The sequence below is a fragment of the Cryptomeria japonica genome, chromosome 3 (assembly GCF_030272615.1).
Source record: "Cryptomeria japonica chromosome 3, Sugi_1.0, whole genome shotgun sequence".
Classification (NCBI taxonomy): Eukaryota; Viridiplantae; Streptophyta; class Pinopsida; order Cupressales; family Cupressaceae; genus Cryptomeria; species Cryptomeria japonica.
In genome coordinates this window covers 845,322,377-845,338,777 of record NC_081407.1, presented here as the reverse complement: position 1 = coordinate 845,338,777, position 16,401 = coordinate 845,322,377, and positions in this window count along the sequence as shown.

Below are 16,401 nucleotides of genomic sequence, written 5' to 3'. Positions count from 1 at the left end.
ATATAGGAGTGTTACCAAAATTCAAATTCCAAAGTTATTTTTGTAACATAACAATACCTAAAATTCAATCATGAAACTCATGTACCTACAAGTCAATCATTCAACTCATATTGTACTCAATTGTGAAAAAATAATAAACAAGAAAAAAACTAAAACCTTTACTAAAACTACATGTTAGGATGTTTCTGAGAAATAAATATAATAATTAATAAAATAGTGGAGCACTTCGAGGGGGACTCTAATAATTAGAAAATGATATTATAAATTCAACCTTTTCCAAATTAATCATACTTATATTTTTTCTTCTTGGGCATACTAAATTATTCTAACATAAGTATGAAACTCATCCTATATAACTTTGAACCTTTTTCTCTCAATTTGAATGGAGTCCAAATACTGAATTAATAAATATCAATTACCTTATCTTGAGAAACCATATTCTATCACAAGTTGATGTAAAAAAAATATGATGAAAATTATAAGACATCATTAGGTTACCTTCATAAGCTCATCATATGCTTCTTATGTTTCATTATCTTGGAAATATGGTGTACCATTGATATGATCCAAGTATAAAAACTTTGTATCTTTGAAAATGTATATAGGTTTTTTGTAGCAAGACTCTTAGCTACTTATTAATGGATAAAATAATCAATCACTTTGTCTTTCCATCTATTAATTTATTTTTCCATCATGTCCTAATTGATGCCAAGCATAATGAAACCATCTTGTGGAATCTCATCCTTCATAAAAATTTCTTTATATATTAAAAGATAGAAATCTTTTATGAAAATTTATCTAAAAGGCACTTTTCTAAGATTAGCCGTAAAATATAGAGCATCATAATGAGATACTTTTCTCTTGCAACCTTCCCATATCATGTGTTATATTGTGACTATCTTAATTTTTCTATCATCTAAATTTTTTCCTTCAATTAGACAAAATGTCTTTAAACAATCATCTATAAATCGTAAAAAAAAATTCCTCCCAACACTGTTAGCATACACAAGATAATTATTTTTTATTTTATTTTTAATGAGTAACTTGAATCCCATGTGCAAAAGCAATCATGAATTTGAATTAATGAATCTACATACCCTATACTAAATTGTATATCCTTCACATTATAACTTTTTTAAATTTATTTGCATAATGACAATATTTTTCTATAGATACAAGTTGCACCAACTATAAAATTTAAAGTTATTCTCAACTTCTTTTGGAAAAAGAGAATTTGTTGAGTTAACATAACCACCACCATTTCTAGGTCTCTAGACTCATAACTAAGAGTTAACCAAGATATTCTTCTCAAAGCAACATGGCTTATTGATGAAAGTTTAAAATATAGTGCATTATTTGACAAATATTCCATCAAATTAAAGTCTTCACATCTAGAAAATATATTTTCTACCTATACTTCATCATTTTTTTTTCTTTATGTAATTATTAAAAGACAATTAATAATGTTTTAGAGAATATTCACCTATCACTTGCATGTCAAATTCCTCTTTTTCCTAGTCCATGATGTTTAATGCCTACAATTTTGTTTTTTGCTCAAGCTCTATAATTTCTCTACTGCCCTTTAATTATTCTCTTTTCTTTTGATCACTCTAATGTATTTATTTGAATTATTCAAAATGAACTACATATTTGAAATCTACATACATTTTGCAGTTGGTAATATTTTTATTAAATTAGTAGCAATTATTTATTTTTCTTCTACACTATTTCATTTTTTGTGACTACATTTTGTCCACAATGAGGACCAATTTATAATTAGTTTCCATTCATTTCTATCCTACATATTCCTTATGTTTCCCTCTTCCTTCTTTACCCATGGATTCTTCTTCTAATTTTATTCTATCACTTGGAAATATCAAATGATGAAACCCTATAGGATTACAAAAGGCATACTATCAATTACTCATAATATTCAATCCAATAAAATTTGCATTCAATTTCAATTTTTTCAAAGAATCACATACATACATAGAATATGACAAGTATACATCGTAATACAATCAATTCACAACAAACCAAATACACATTGCAATATAAGTACAATCAGTTCTTTAAACCACATTATGCATTTTTTGGCATTGGCTCACTGGATCTTGAGGAGTTGGATTTTTCTTGACGACTTGATTATCTACCTTATTCCCAAACCGCAGAGCATTTGGATCTTTTCTTGGCAACTTATCGCTACTAGTTTCCGAGACAATTTTCTAGTATTGGTTGCTTGGACCTATTTGCATTAGTGATCTACTATATCCCTTCTGTAGCATGTAGAGGCCTGAGCGTTGATTATAATATTCCTTGGCATGTGTCCGACCTTCCCTTTGATCGCCACTTCATGCTTTGGATTTTTCATAAGAATTTCTTTGGCAGAGACCGACCTTGTTATTATTACACATTAGGTCTTGTTCTTCCATATCTGATCCCATTTTGGGCCAACCGGATCCCTTGGATCATACAAATCATTATAATTAAGTATTAGAATGAGATCCAAAGTGATAGACAAAACATAGAAGCTAGATCTTAAGATTTGAGATCCCGGTTGTGACCTGTTCTGTAATTGAACATGTTTTAGTAGGCCGGTGAGCCAGTTTCTATAATTTGAATGTTACCAGTTGATTGTAATAAGTTTTCATGATATAATTCATTCTATTTTGCATTACCTCCATCATCTCTTTGTGTTTCTGGTGTGTTTACTCCTGCTGACTGGTCCATCTTGATCTCTTTGAGGTCCCTCCTAACCAGTGACTGGACCAAGTGGTATTAGAGTGAGATTTCATTCCAGAGATTGCGTGGTCCTAAGAATTTTTTTGTGGGGTGGCAGATTGTGGATCTGAACTGCAGATGTAGAGGACTGGCATGAAGATGGTGCAAAGAGGAAATAGGAATGGTGGAGCATGCGGGAATGCAGATCTTGCTTAGATGGAAATGTTGCAAGGAATTACAGCCCAGTGAGAAGTCATTGACATAGCCTAGAGAAGAGGTTGACATATTGAAGATGTGAGTGAAGATGAAGGAGAAGAAGCCTTGATAGAACAAGTAAACCCACTGACAATTTATCCAGATGAAGAGAGGTTTTTGAGGGTTTTGAGTAGGACGAATACTAAACCTTATTTTACCCCACTGGAATATGATGAAAAGTTGGATTCCGATGAATTGATGGATTGGATCTTAGATATGGAGAAATATTTTGATTTTGAGAACACCGCAGAAGAAAGAAAGGTGAAGTATGCTTGGACCAAGTTGAAAGGTCATGCATCTCTTTGGTGGGAGCATTTGCAGGCTGATAGATAGAGAAGAGGTAAAGAGAAGATCAATACATGAGATTGGATGGTTGCTAAGTTGAAATCAAAATTTATGCGAGTTGACTACCAAGCGAATCTGTTCCGAAAGTTGCAAAATTTATGTGAGTTGACTACCAAGATTCACCCTCCACCTTCCAATGGTCATAAATTCATCATCACTGCCATAGAGTATTTCACAAAATGGATCGAAGTCATGCCTCTCACACAAGTCACTGGAAAACAAATTGCTACATTCATTCTCAATTATATCATTTGTCGATATGGTATTCCTATTTCCATTATCACCGATAATGGGCGTCCCTTCAAAAATTAGGATGTTCGTGAACTCTGTGACTACTTCCATATTTCCCATCATTTCTCCACTCCATATTACCCCCAAGGTAACAGTCAAGCTGAGGCGTCTAATAAAAAAATCCTTAAAATCTTAAAAAAGACAGTCGACAACGCTAGCCATAATTGGCATATCCAACTTAATCCCGCACTTTGGGCTTACCGCACCAACTTTCGCACACCTACTTGAGCTACACCCTATTCACTTGTCTATGACACTGAAGCTATCTTGCCTATTGAGTTCGAGTTACCCTCTTTACGAGTCTCTTTGCAAACCATTATCAGTGATTAAGACTACAGGGTCTCTCGCTTACAAGAACTTGAACTATTGGATGAACGAAGACAAACTACTTTTAATCATCTCAAGGCTTATCAACAATGAATGAGTCGCAGCTACAATCATAAAGTCAAGCCTCACACATTTGAGGTAGGTTACTTGGTTCTCAGAGAAAATCCTAAAAATTAGCAAGACAGAGAGAAGAAGGGCAAGTTCGAACCAAATTGGCTTGGTCCTTACATCATCATAGCAGCATATGGATTTGGTGCATATCAGCTCTCAACCATAGAGGGTGAACCTTTGGAGGATCCTATCAACAACATGCACCTTCATAGGTTTTACACATAGCTCTTCAGCGTATCCTAATTAAAAAATACAAAAAAAAAAAAAAAAAAAAAAAAAAAAGTGAAGAAAAAACATTTCGTCCAATGGTGAAAACCACTTTGGTGGCGCCTTGGGAAAGTACCATGGTGAAAATTGGGTCACCAGCGCCATGTGTAGAGACATTTCTTCTCCATCCTTTAGGATTCCATTTCATCCTTTCACTTTGCACACACTCACAACCTATTCATCCACAATAAAACTTACACATTCCCATCATGGCTTGTTATTGATCTACCCAAGATTGGTTCGCCATTCATAATAAACATTCCTTTTCATCCCTTTCCATCCATAATAAATCAGCTCCTATTTGTTGCTAAGGCAAATCCTATGTCTAGTGATGGGTGTGGAACTAAGAGCATCGCCTATTCTGGGGAGTACAATCTCTTCCAACCTTCTTCAGTCTATCCGCGCACAATCCACAATAAAGAAACATTTACATCACCAATCCACTATAAAGTTTCATCTTCTCCGCAATAAAGTATCAGTTGCATGGATTCAGTCAGTTTCAGATGAGACACAGCAGCAACAATGGGCTTCAACAAATCAAATCTTTCAACAGACTTAGACAACATTATGGTTCAGTGCTATCTATCCTTTCTGTGAAAGTAAACATTGTAACCACAATCAAATAAGACTTATACAAGTGACAAGAGACACTAAAATTGAGTACTACAATGGATGTTGGTGTCGAGTCTTGGTTTTATTTTGATTTTATCTTTTGGTGACATGTCTTTTAGCTTTTCCAGGATGTCTCTGACTAGAGATTCTATCTCCAAGATGTCTTTGACTAGAAAGGCGAGGATGGGTTATCGTCACCTATTTTTCTTTGCTGTCTGTAGATTGTCTCTTAGTAATGCTATGACTTGTCCAAGGATATGAGGACACTGAGAGTCTAGTATGAACTGGGGCATTCCTTGTTTGTGACTATCTTATCTCCATGCAAACAGGTACAATGACTTTCTGGGTTGAACATATGCCTCGATTGTCATAACCTATTTTGCCATAATAAAGCTCAATGATGATAATGCACAAGAAGCTCTTTCACTTTCATATCTTCTATCTTCCATCCCCATTTCTTGATTGACCTCCATCATCCTTCTTAAGTCCGTGTAGCTTGTTATTACATGACTGAGTATAATGACATGCCAAAAATATTTGCATTTCATGTAGTTGCACCTGCATTAGCACATATTAAGTATTTCATACATACATATAGATATCAAAATCGCATCACATCCTACACACAACACACGTTAGCACATCTTACAATAGTTATTTGCATTTTCATTTTCATTTGTATTTCATACATTCGCATTTGTATCATACATAACATTAAAACATAAAAGAACAAAATTTTTGCATTCATCATATACATATTTGCATCTATATCATAATCATCACATAGAAACATACATCATAAAACATCTCATCACATAGGTACACATGCATATAGCTTCCACAAAGATGAATCATCTCGTATATATATAATCAAAAGTGTCATGATATAATGATGTCAAAATACATATGGCTACAAAATCACCCAAAGGTGTTTACATCATCATACAAAATAGTACAAAACTAATACATAGGGAGCCCTCTATGGCTATGATGAACTCCCTCCCTCGGAGCTGCTTGGCCTTGATGGAGTCTGAGCCCTAGAAGGACCCACCCCAGGATCATCTCTCTCGCCCCCTCTATCTGGTGGTGGTGGAGGTCACATAACCCCACCGCTAGATGCCTATCTCCTCTGGCTCCCTCCCATAGCCGTCGCTGTCTGTGATGATCTGCAGAAGCTCCTCGCCTGCTACCCTGGTGGCACTGCCCCATAATATAGGTCTCGCTAGTAACCTATCTCCTCCCCTACCCATAGAACATAGGCATATCCAGCCCCTGTGTCCTCTGCCGCCTACCTCCCAGTCCTCAGCACTATCTCAGCCTTAGTATAGCACTGGATATCCTAATTCCGCTCATGCTCTATCTCCCTCAACCGCCTCTTGAGCCTAACTGTCTCTCTCTCCAGGTCCTAGATCTCATCTGCCTATCCTTGGCAGATCTCCCACAGCTCAAGCAGCTCATCCTCCTCCTCCTCAGCCCCCTGTGGCTTTGCCTGTGGCTCCCCCTATACTGGTACAAGTACCTCTGCCTGTACCTGCCTCTGCCCCTATCCCTGCACATGTCTAGGACCCTATACTGCTGGCACCTATAGTGGCAGTCCACCGCAATCCCTCTGCACCTGAGCTTGTCTCTCCTCTCCACCCTCTCTCCGTGGAGCCACCCTCCTCTCTCCAACAGCACCTCATTTCCTCCGTTGGCCTCTCCCCCCACCATCGCCACCACCATCTCCATCTAGAGGCTCCCCTAGGTTTGTCAGCCATGGAAAGGGATGCTCAGCCCAATATGCCATGTACTCTGCATCCATGCCTGCATCTTCAATCTCTGGCCACATATCCCATGGTATCGACACCATCTCTACCAGCTGCATCACGACCTGATCATACGACAACAACAACCCAAAGTGTGCCTGATCCCTGACTATCTGAGCATACATCCTGGAACCTCATGGCATTTGCTGAATATGGTCAAACTGCCTACATGCCCTATCAATCAGCTATCTCTCCAATACATAGGGCGTCCGCCCAATCAAATATCTGATTCAGAAGGTATAAGGTAGATCCACTGCGTCCTCCTCCCACTACTCGCATTCACAGTACGACATCCATATCACAGTGTCAATCTCATCTAGGACTCGATGCCAATGCTCCAACCTGCCAATCTGTGGCTATGAGGTAATCATATCATACAAATGAACAAACCTACATCCATGACCCCTGCCCCTGAAATGTATCGGTTGGGTAACTGGCAGATGTTCATATGCCCACACCTGCAACAATGTAACTCCGTAGCCCAATCCTATAGATCCATGATACACAAATTGATGCAACTCATAGTACAAGTGTGCCAGGACACACGATCCGCAGGCATATCTAGTGTGCTGTGTCACTAGTGTCTCCAAGGTGCTCCCCGGCCCACAGCCAACCCTCGTGTCGCCCTGTCTGGACACAGGAACCCATAGCACTACTAGTAGTGTCAGTCCTGTCACTATCATGGTATCCCATGCCACGTGTCCAGCTCTCATCTCTAGTCCAGGATCCTGAAATAATCATCTCAGGGCCTCCCTGTCTTCGTCTCGATCGTAAGTAACTAACTCCCCATCGATTGGTATCTGTAGTATCCTGTACACATGCTCTAAGGTGACTATCATCTCACCCATAGGAAAATGAAACATGCATGTCTCTGAGTGCCATCTCTCAGCCAACGCAGTCAGCAACCCCATGTTTGCTCAAAACTCAAGCACATACAAGATGTATCTCAGACCCATAGCCTCAATAGCAGCTCCATCCTCGAATGTCAGCTCTGGTCATAATCTCTACGTTGACGAGAATCTCTCTCGGGACTCCAACATAGGCAAATACTCCTGTAGTCAAGCAAAGCAATCATGTCAGTCAAAGTGACACTCATTGTTCATCACAAAGTGTTGCTATCTATCCCAGTGACACTCACTGTTCATCACAAAGTGTCGCTATCTATCCTATTGGTACTCCCTGTTCATCACAAAGTATTACATGTTTTGGTACTCCCTGTTCATCACAAAGTACTATGTCTTGGCACTCACTGTTCATCACAAAGTGCCTCGATCTATCCTAGTCTTCCCTAGAGGACCTGCTTGAGTGTATCCTCTTAACAGCTTATCCAATCGACAGCGTATGTTCATCACAGAACTGCTGATTTGACCTTGAAGACATAAACGTGCCTTCATGACATAAACATGCTTACAGATTGCATAGATGTGCCTGAAATACACAGACGCACCTGTCCTTCACAAACGTGCCTATCCTACCTAGATGTGCCTGGCACCAACACAAACACACCTTGATGTTTTTAACCCGCTTGACATTTTTTCTAGACATATCTAAAGCACATTTATTGCACTACCTAGCATATATTTATGACAACAATTAACGTGACAAAGTACAAGGAGGTTTTGGCGGTACTCATTGGCTCTCCTACCTCTGCTGACCTCTGAAAATCAGTGAATGCGATCGAATCTGTGAACCAATGCCATCGCTGCTGACTGTTGCTACTCTATTCTCTCTCTGCACTCTGATCTCTTGGATGTGTGGATGACAATGAGGATGTATTCCCCTCATGGTCTATCTTATAGACTACCCTAGTCCTAGCCCTAGCCCTGGTCTCCCGGTCAGTCTTCTTTATCCCGTGACTCTGTCACTCTATCCTATCTGGTCAATCCATTCTAGTATTTCTTTCTTATCGAGAGATTGTCTGTGATCTTTTCAGACATTTTCATCCAATCTCTCAAGGGGGCATATCATTCCCATCTTGGGGCAACTTTGTATCAGTTCATATTATCTTCTTTGAAACAATGTGACAAGCTGCATTGTCTCAAAGAGGGGCAAAATGTAGACACCTAAAATTGTCTAGTCTAATTAAATAAATATCTTTATTTATTTATTTATTTAGGCCTAATTCTTCTATTAATTAAATAAATATTTATTTATTTAATTAATTCATTTATCCTCTTCTAGCCTTATTTCTCATTTAAATAAATACTTTTTTTTATTTAATTTATCCTTTTCCTAAATTAAATAAATAACTTGTTTATTTAATTGATCCCACTTATTCTATTAATTAATTAAATCTTTATTTATTTAATTAATTCATTAGCCTTTTCTACCCATAACACATGTCATTCATCTCTTAATTCCTACACTACCTACCCTCTAATCATAGCCGACCATTTATCTTTTACACCTCTCAATCTTATCTCTTCATTTGATATAGTGTCTTCTATATAAGGCGATGCTTCCTTCATTATCAAACCCTCACTATGCATTCAGCCCCGCTTACGACTCGACTGCATTATGCTTTTGAACTTTCATATGCGATCCTACTTGCAACCACATTTTTGTTCTTTGTTGAGCTCTTGTGCATATAAAATCTGAGAGCAAATATGTCAAGCAAGATCAATGGAGATAGGAAGAATGGAGATCCAAAGCCTATTGGACATGTGATGGTATAATCTTTGTGATTTCATTTGATTTGCATTGTCTTAGGTAATCTTCATATGTTATGGTGGATCTTTGTTGTTGTTAGGCTAGGGTTTTGTGGTTGAATTCATTTAGTCTTTCATCATTGTTGTTTCCATTTTCACCATAAACACTATTTACATAAACAAATATTTTTCCTATACTTTCCTTTCATATCTCACAACCTTGAGCATGCAAAGTAATGGTGTGTCCTTGATTACACATTTAACTAACACTAAGAACATTATGATTATATTTTGAAGAGATTTTAGGGCAATCCCTTACTAACACCATATGCTGTGAAAACAGATAAGTCAAAAGGGCTTGAAGAAATCTTTTAACCACAATCAATTAGCCTGACCTCTACAACAAAACTGAAAAAGATGCTTGAGAGACTCATGACAACTTCATAAAGAACATAAAATATTTATAAACCTCATATGTTGACCTTGGACCAATGGAAAGGCATTAGAAAAGAATAAACTACAAAAAAAAAAGTTAGCTTTGGATGAAGAATTGTTGACCAAATGGTGTACAAGGGTAAATAGGATGAAAACCATCCCTAGTTTATAATAGGTCCAAGGGTAAATAAGATGAAATCCAACAATATCCTAAATGTGAGGCTTATAATTATGAAATGGTGTATCAGGATACCATTTCTAATCTTTCCACTAGGTTTTACAAGATCAAACATATGCTCAACATAGGAAAAAATCATTACATATAACAATGAGTTTGTTTTGATTAAATATTAAAATGTAAGTCTCTGGAAAAAACATCCAAGTAGTGGATATATTGATAAGTATCATTTTCCTAGTCCAAAGAGTGAGAAAAAAAATCATTGGAAAAATTTCCATTAACTAATTGAGATATCTATTTAGGTGAAGAAATATCTTTGACCAACTATTGAGATCCATAGAATAAACCAATAGGTATAAAAATCATTGAATAGAATACACATAATATGTATTAAATAAGGTACATCCTTGAAAAATAGACCTAAATAGGCCAAATGATTATAACTATCAATAGTGAGACAACATCAAGAATTTGAAAAGAGTATATAGATAAATTGATTGAACTAAGGTCCATATCTTAAATCTTAGAAAATAGAAAGAATAAAAGAGAACTCATTGGGATAATAATATTTAAAAAATTATTTTTCATGAAGATTACTCACATTTATACTATCCAATATAGTAATGATATCATCTAAGAAAAAACTAGACTTAATAAAAGAACAATGCTAAGTGCAATGCAATCATCCTCAATGAGAATCAACTCTTCTTATAAGAGGTAGAGAGGTATGATAATGATCATTCCAATTGGTATGAGTAGAATCATCAAGTATTATTGATAATACCTACAAGGTGGAGGCTAAAATATACTTGAGGTAGGGGTTAGAGGGACACTAGTGAAAAAATGTGAGGTATTATCAATAGAACTGGATGTGAGAAAATTCAAGTCAAATTTTTTATTTTCTTGTATTTTAATATAAATAAACAAATTATAACATGTAAAAAATTTACAATAAAGTGAATATCTTTTATAGTAGAACATTAATATAAAATCATTGAATATCTATATTGTCAAATGCTAGTGAGAATATTCATCCTAAAATAATATCAAATACGATTACTTTTGGAAGGAATTTAGATCAATACCTTAGTAACACCATAATCCATGGAAAATGATGAAGCCAAAAGGGCTTGAACAAATCTTATACCAAAATTGGGTAGCTTGAGCTCTAGGAAAAAACTTAAAAATATGCATGAGACACTCTTTACGAGTTAATAAATAGCATAAAATATTTGAAAATCTCATGTGGCTTGAGCTCTAAAAACCAATGAGAAGTCATTGGAAAAGAATAAACTACATAAATCGAGTGAGATTTGGCTTAGGAATTGTTGGCCAAGTTGGGTAAAATCAACACTACCAAGCTAATAATGAAGATTGCAAAAGCCATCCCTAGTTTACCTAAATTATTAAAAATGTTTTTGATTAAGGAAAAAATAGGTTTTACAAGGACTCAAAACCATAGAGTTTACAAGAAAGATAAAATGTTCAAATAACGCTCTTTAAGACAAGAAAGCCGCTAAACACACACAAAAGGACAATAGCAACGAGACAAAAAATCAGCAAAAATCCAACGCAAAACGAACAAAGCTAACCTAAGGACTTTAATGTTCTGACAATCTCAGCTTCAAGGTTAGTCATCTCCTGAGCCACATTCTTCAACTCATGGATCTCCTAAGGCACCAAATCTTCTTTTCTTTTCAAGTTGGCTCTAGTCCTCTTCAAAGGGTTAGAATCCTCTTTCTCGATTTTGTCTTTGTCAGCTTCCAGGTCCCCAAACAGGGTCCCCTGCTGAGTGTTTGCTAGCTTATTCACTAAGGTTTATATTGTAGTAGAAAAATTCTTCACAATTTTGTGGCTTTGCTTCATGATGAAATTCATAGTACCCCAGATTTTGCTAATTTCCCATTGTAGATGTTTTATCTTTTTCTCATTTTACTTCTTCGTGTTATCCATGAGCTCAATAGATTTTTGAAGTTACTCGAGCATCAACATCTTCTCTTCTTCATTCCATAAAACACTAGTAGCCTTTCTGAGGCACACCTTTAGCTTCCATTTCATCTAGTTTACTACAAACAACCATGTTTTTAAGACCCAGGTCCTTAATTTCATGAAAAACCCAGTTTATGATTTTAAGTAGTCAACCACCCCATTTCTAGCTATTGCCAAAATATCATCAGGAAATTCCTTTTCAGGCTTGAAATAATAGTCTTTAGGTCGGAGATCTTCATGGAATTTGGGCCTATTATCTCTATTAGTTTGAGGGTAAGAGGTATGGGAGCCATCAGTAGATTCAGGAGTAGTGGAAGAGTCCTTCGGGGAATCCTCAGAATAGGAAACCAACTCTTTCTTGGGGAGGGCTTTCTCCTTGTTTTTAGCTTTTGGAGAAGTACTAGTGAGGGTTTTCATAGAGGAGACTTTTTTATTAGAGGGCTTGGTCTGTAAGGTTTTCTTCAACCCACTCTTAGGGGGGGCAGTCTCTTCCTCTTCCCAATTAGTGTCTCATGCGCCCTCGTCCTCAGACATACTAATATTAGTATTATAACCTTCTGAAGCTGAAGGAAAAATGAGGTTAGATGGGGCTGACATATTAGCAAAATGCTCATGGATTAATAGAATAAGGCCCGCATGAAGGAAAAGATATTTCTTAGGGTTTTTTTGGTGTTTCTTAATGATATGTTTCAGAGAGAAAAATAGGTAGTAAGGCAATGAAATGCTTACCTTGTGTCAAAAATGATTGAGGAGGGAAAAGTGGTAGTGGTAGACTCTTGTAAATCTGTCATCCACCATAATGTATTCCATGATAACTCTGAGCACCTCCCTCCAAAGCATCTTAACCTTCCCAGCATCAAAGCAACTGATAGAGATTTTGACCAGCACCTCCCTTTCCTCATCAGTTTTGGGAAATTTCATGACCGCTTCATCTGATAACTTTCTGTCATGAAAGAACTTCATTCCTTTGTGGAGAGCCCAACAATTTCCCCAATCAGATTTTTTTCAATCTTGACCTTTCTCCTAGAGATAAAAATCCCATCCTCCTAGTTTTTGGTGAAATACTCAGTAATTTCAGGGTTAGCACCATGGAGCTTCTCGAGAAAAGGACTCAACCCCCCCTTTCGATATGCCTCCAGAAATTCATATTTTTCTTGCGCTTCTTATAGTTGTTCGACTAAACCCTCTTCTAGCTTCCCACCATTTTCTCACTGGGAATTTTTCTATCGATTGCAGAGCAAGTAACCTAAACCAAAAACTAGTAGCAAAACCAAAGCACCCACAATATGTGCCAGACCTCACCACCTGTATAGATAATTAAGGCGCCACCACCATAGTTAATGATAACACTATACCAATATCTACTTTGCTTCATTATTATTAAAAATGACAACTTTCCCATAAATGATATCATAATCAATTGTCTCTGATGTCAGCTCCCAAATCACTATAAGCCTGCCATGTCCTTTGACCCACATGCTTAACCCCTTCATTGACGAAGTAGTCAACAACCTTATTAGCTTCGCTAAAGGAATGGGAAATTTTAACCCTTTTAAAGTTAGATAAGATAGATTTAGCTTCTTCTATCCAACTTTTTATAGTCCAAGAAGGGGGGGGGGGGGGGATTTTTAAAAGAAGGCACTCAATAATGTTTTTTGAATCTCCTTCAATCCAAATATATTTGAAATTTATTTTATTTGCAAGATCAATTACCTGGAAAGCTGTTATGGCTTTAGCTATGTCATTAGACTGTGAGCCCAAGGAGAGTTCCATAGCCGAAATGAAATTGCCATTATGATATCTTAACACTCCCCCACTCCCAATCGACCCAGGATTGCCCTTAGCCATCCCATTAAAATTAGCTTCTATCCAATCCCCTGGGGGGTGAATCCAACAAACACCATCACGATTCGAATTATTAAAAATGTTATCAACAAGTTTTGTGATGTAGTCTTTAAGGGGGGTTCCCTTGGCAAGATCATGGTTTTAAAGGTCATGCTGGTCCTTTTGTAGGAACAATGTAATAAGGGGAAATGTTGGCAAATATTTGCTAAGTAGATATTACATTGGTTGTTGATTAGTTAGAGTTGTTGTATCTATTCTTGACAACTGATTCAATTTACTCCTATACAAATATTGTTCCCTATTGATAAAATAAACTATCTAGTTTTAACCTTCCTCCTTTAGTAAAGAACAATTACCTTTATTGGTATTACGTTCATCTCCGATGAGTAAATTACAAATAATATTAAGAGTAATTAAATATATAGGATTTACATGGTTGTTTGCATCTTAATCTTAACAAAATTGAGTGTTTTGATTATAATCACCAATCAATTTATAGTTGCTTAGTGACTGTATAAGTGTGTAAACTAATGGGAAATTTACTATAAATTCCTAATCTTGATGTTACCTTTTCCTCTAATAAGCTTTGGTTATCAACTCTGTGAGATGACTTACTCGAGAAAATAGTTGTTTTACTTATAAGATCACATTCATAAATTGAAGATAACATAAGTAAAGGATTCAATTTTATGAATATTTTAATAAAATCCATTCATGAGATGTTAGGATTATCTTAGTGCTATGACAAGAAGTGAACTAACACCTAAATTTTTAAAATTCCTAATATTGATAGCAAGAAATAGGCTATTATAATCATGAATAAGTATTCTCTAATAAAACATCTAGAAAGCTTCTTGATTTGGGCATACATAATGGAATATCAATAATACAATTGTCAAATATAATATTAAATTCATAAATAAATAAAAACTTCTTTTTCATATACTATACATCTTTTTAATTGGTTAATTGGTATGAATAACAATATCTTCAAATTTATCGTAAGAGGAAATAGAATGATCCAAGAAATGATTATAGTAGCTCCATGAATTATCCAATAATTGTTGATAATTTTTTTGAACTTGCAATGTTTATCAAATGTTCTAAAATTATATATCAGTGTAACAAAGGATTGCATATACACACAATCTAATGGTCAATCACTAGAATAAAAATGCTCGGAAAATAAATTTTAAGTTTGTTGGATATGAGATTAACAAACTTGGGGATACATGTGAATCTAATTTTTTTATATATGTTAGTAGCGAAATGAAATATTTGAATTTGTTCATCCTAGGTCTTTAAGTGAGTAACTTTGGCTTTTTACTAAAAGAGTTATTAATAAAACATACTATTTATTTCCATGACAATAACATTATCAATCTGGGTAATAGTTAATTCTTGATTGGAAGGTCATTGTGAATTTGAATGCTAGAAAGGAACATTAGAGTATACTTCACATATAGATTTATCATATTATGGCTAGCAAGAATAATCTTCAAAAGAAATATCCATCTAAGAAACTATTTTCAAATAAAATCCATTATTTGCCTCAAGCATATAATCAAACATCTATATATAGCACAAACATGTAGCATAGAGAAGTATACTTATGATGAGGAGAGAAGAGGAAATACTATGTAAATTAAGTTTTGTATCTACTTTCAAAATATACTTAAGAGCTTGTATGCAAAACTTAATAGTACTAAGAGTTGGCCAATAATTAATTAGTATATTTTCCCTCTTGAAGAGAAAATAACTTATAAATTAGAGAATATCATCAATCTAGTAGAAGTTTTTTTTGTTCCTCCAACAAATTGTCACCGATCAAATGACACCAAAGATAGTAACACAATGATGCAAATCTTCCTTGACAATGAAACCATTTGTTGACACTCAAACCTATTATGCATAATTCTATAAAAGACTTAAGACTTAGACGAAGGGATGTATGTAAATCTAAATTATAATGCATAATTCTTAAATAGATTGTGGGTAGTTCAATACAAAATAAAAGGAATGAGAAACTTTATTTATTCAAATATACAAGATCAACAAAATTGATCATAAAAGTTATTACAATTGTAATCAGAAAGAAATAAAAGAATAATATACTTTAAATATACTATATCTGAAAAACAACAGAACCATGAAGATTTGTCACTAAGATTATAATTTTCTAATTCACTATATTATAATACCTAAAGAAATCCATTAACAATAAATTACATGTATAATTACATATACAAAGAACTATATGGAACAATTTTAAAATCCCAATATCAAATTTCACTATCAATTACGTATACACACATAACGCTTATCAACTTTCTAAGATATTAGCTCTCAAAATATATATCGAAATATAACAACATTGGTATAGCCAAAGAGGAATAGGGAAACTTGACTCAATATAAGTTTGATAGTCTACCACTAAAAGAGTAATGATAATTGGGAAATAGAAAGGAAAACGTTAATTCTGCTTGAAACTAGAGCTAGCACCACACCAATTTCAATGTGGAAAACAATGACCAATTAGAAAACGAATATTTAATGAAACAAATTTGATATT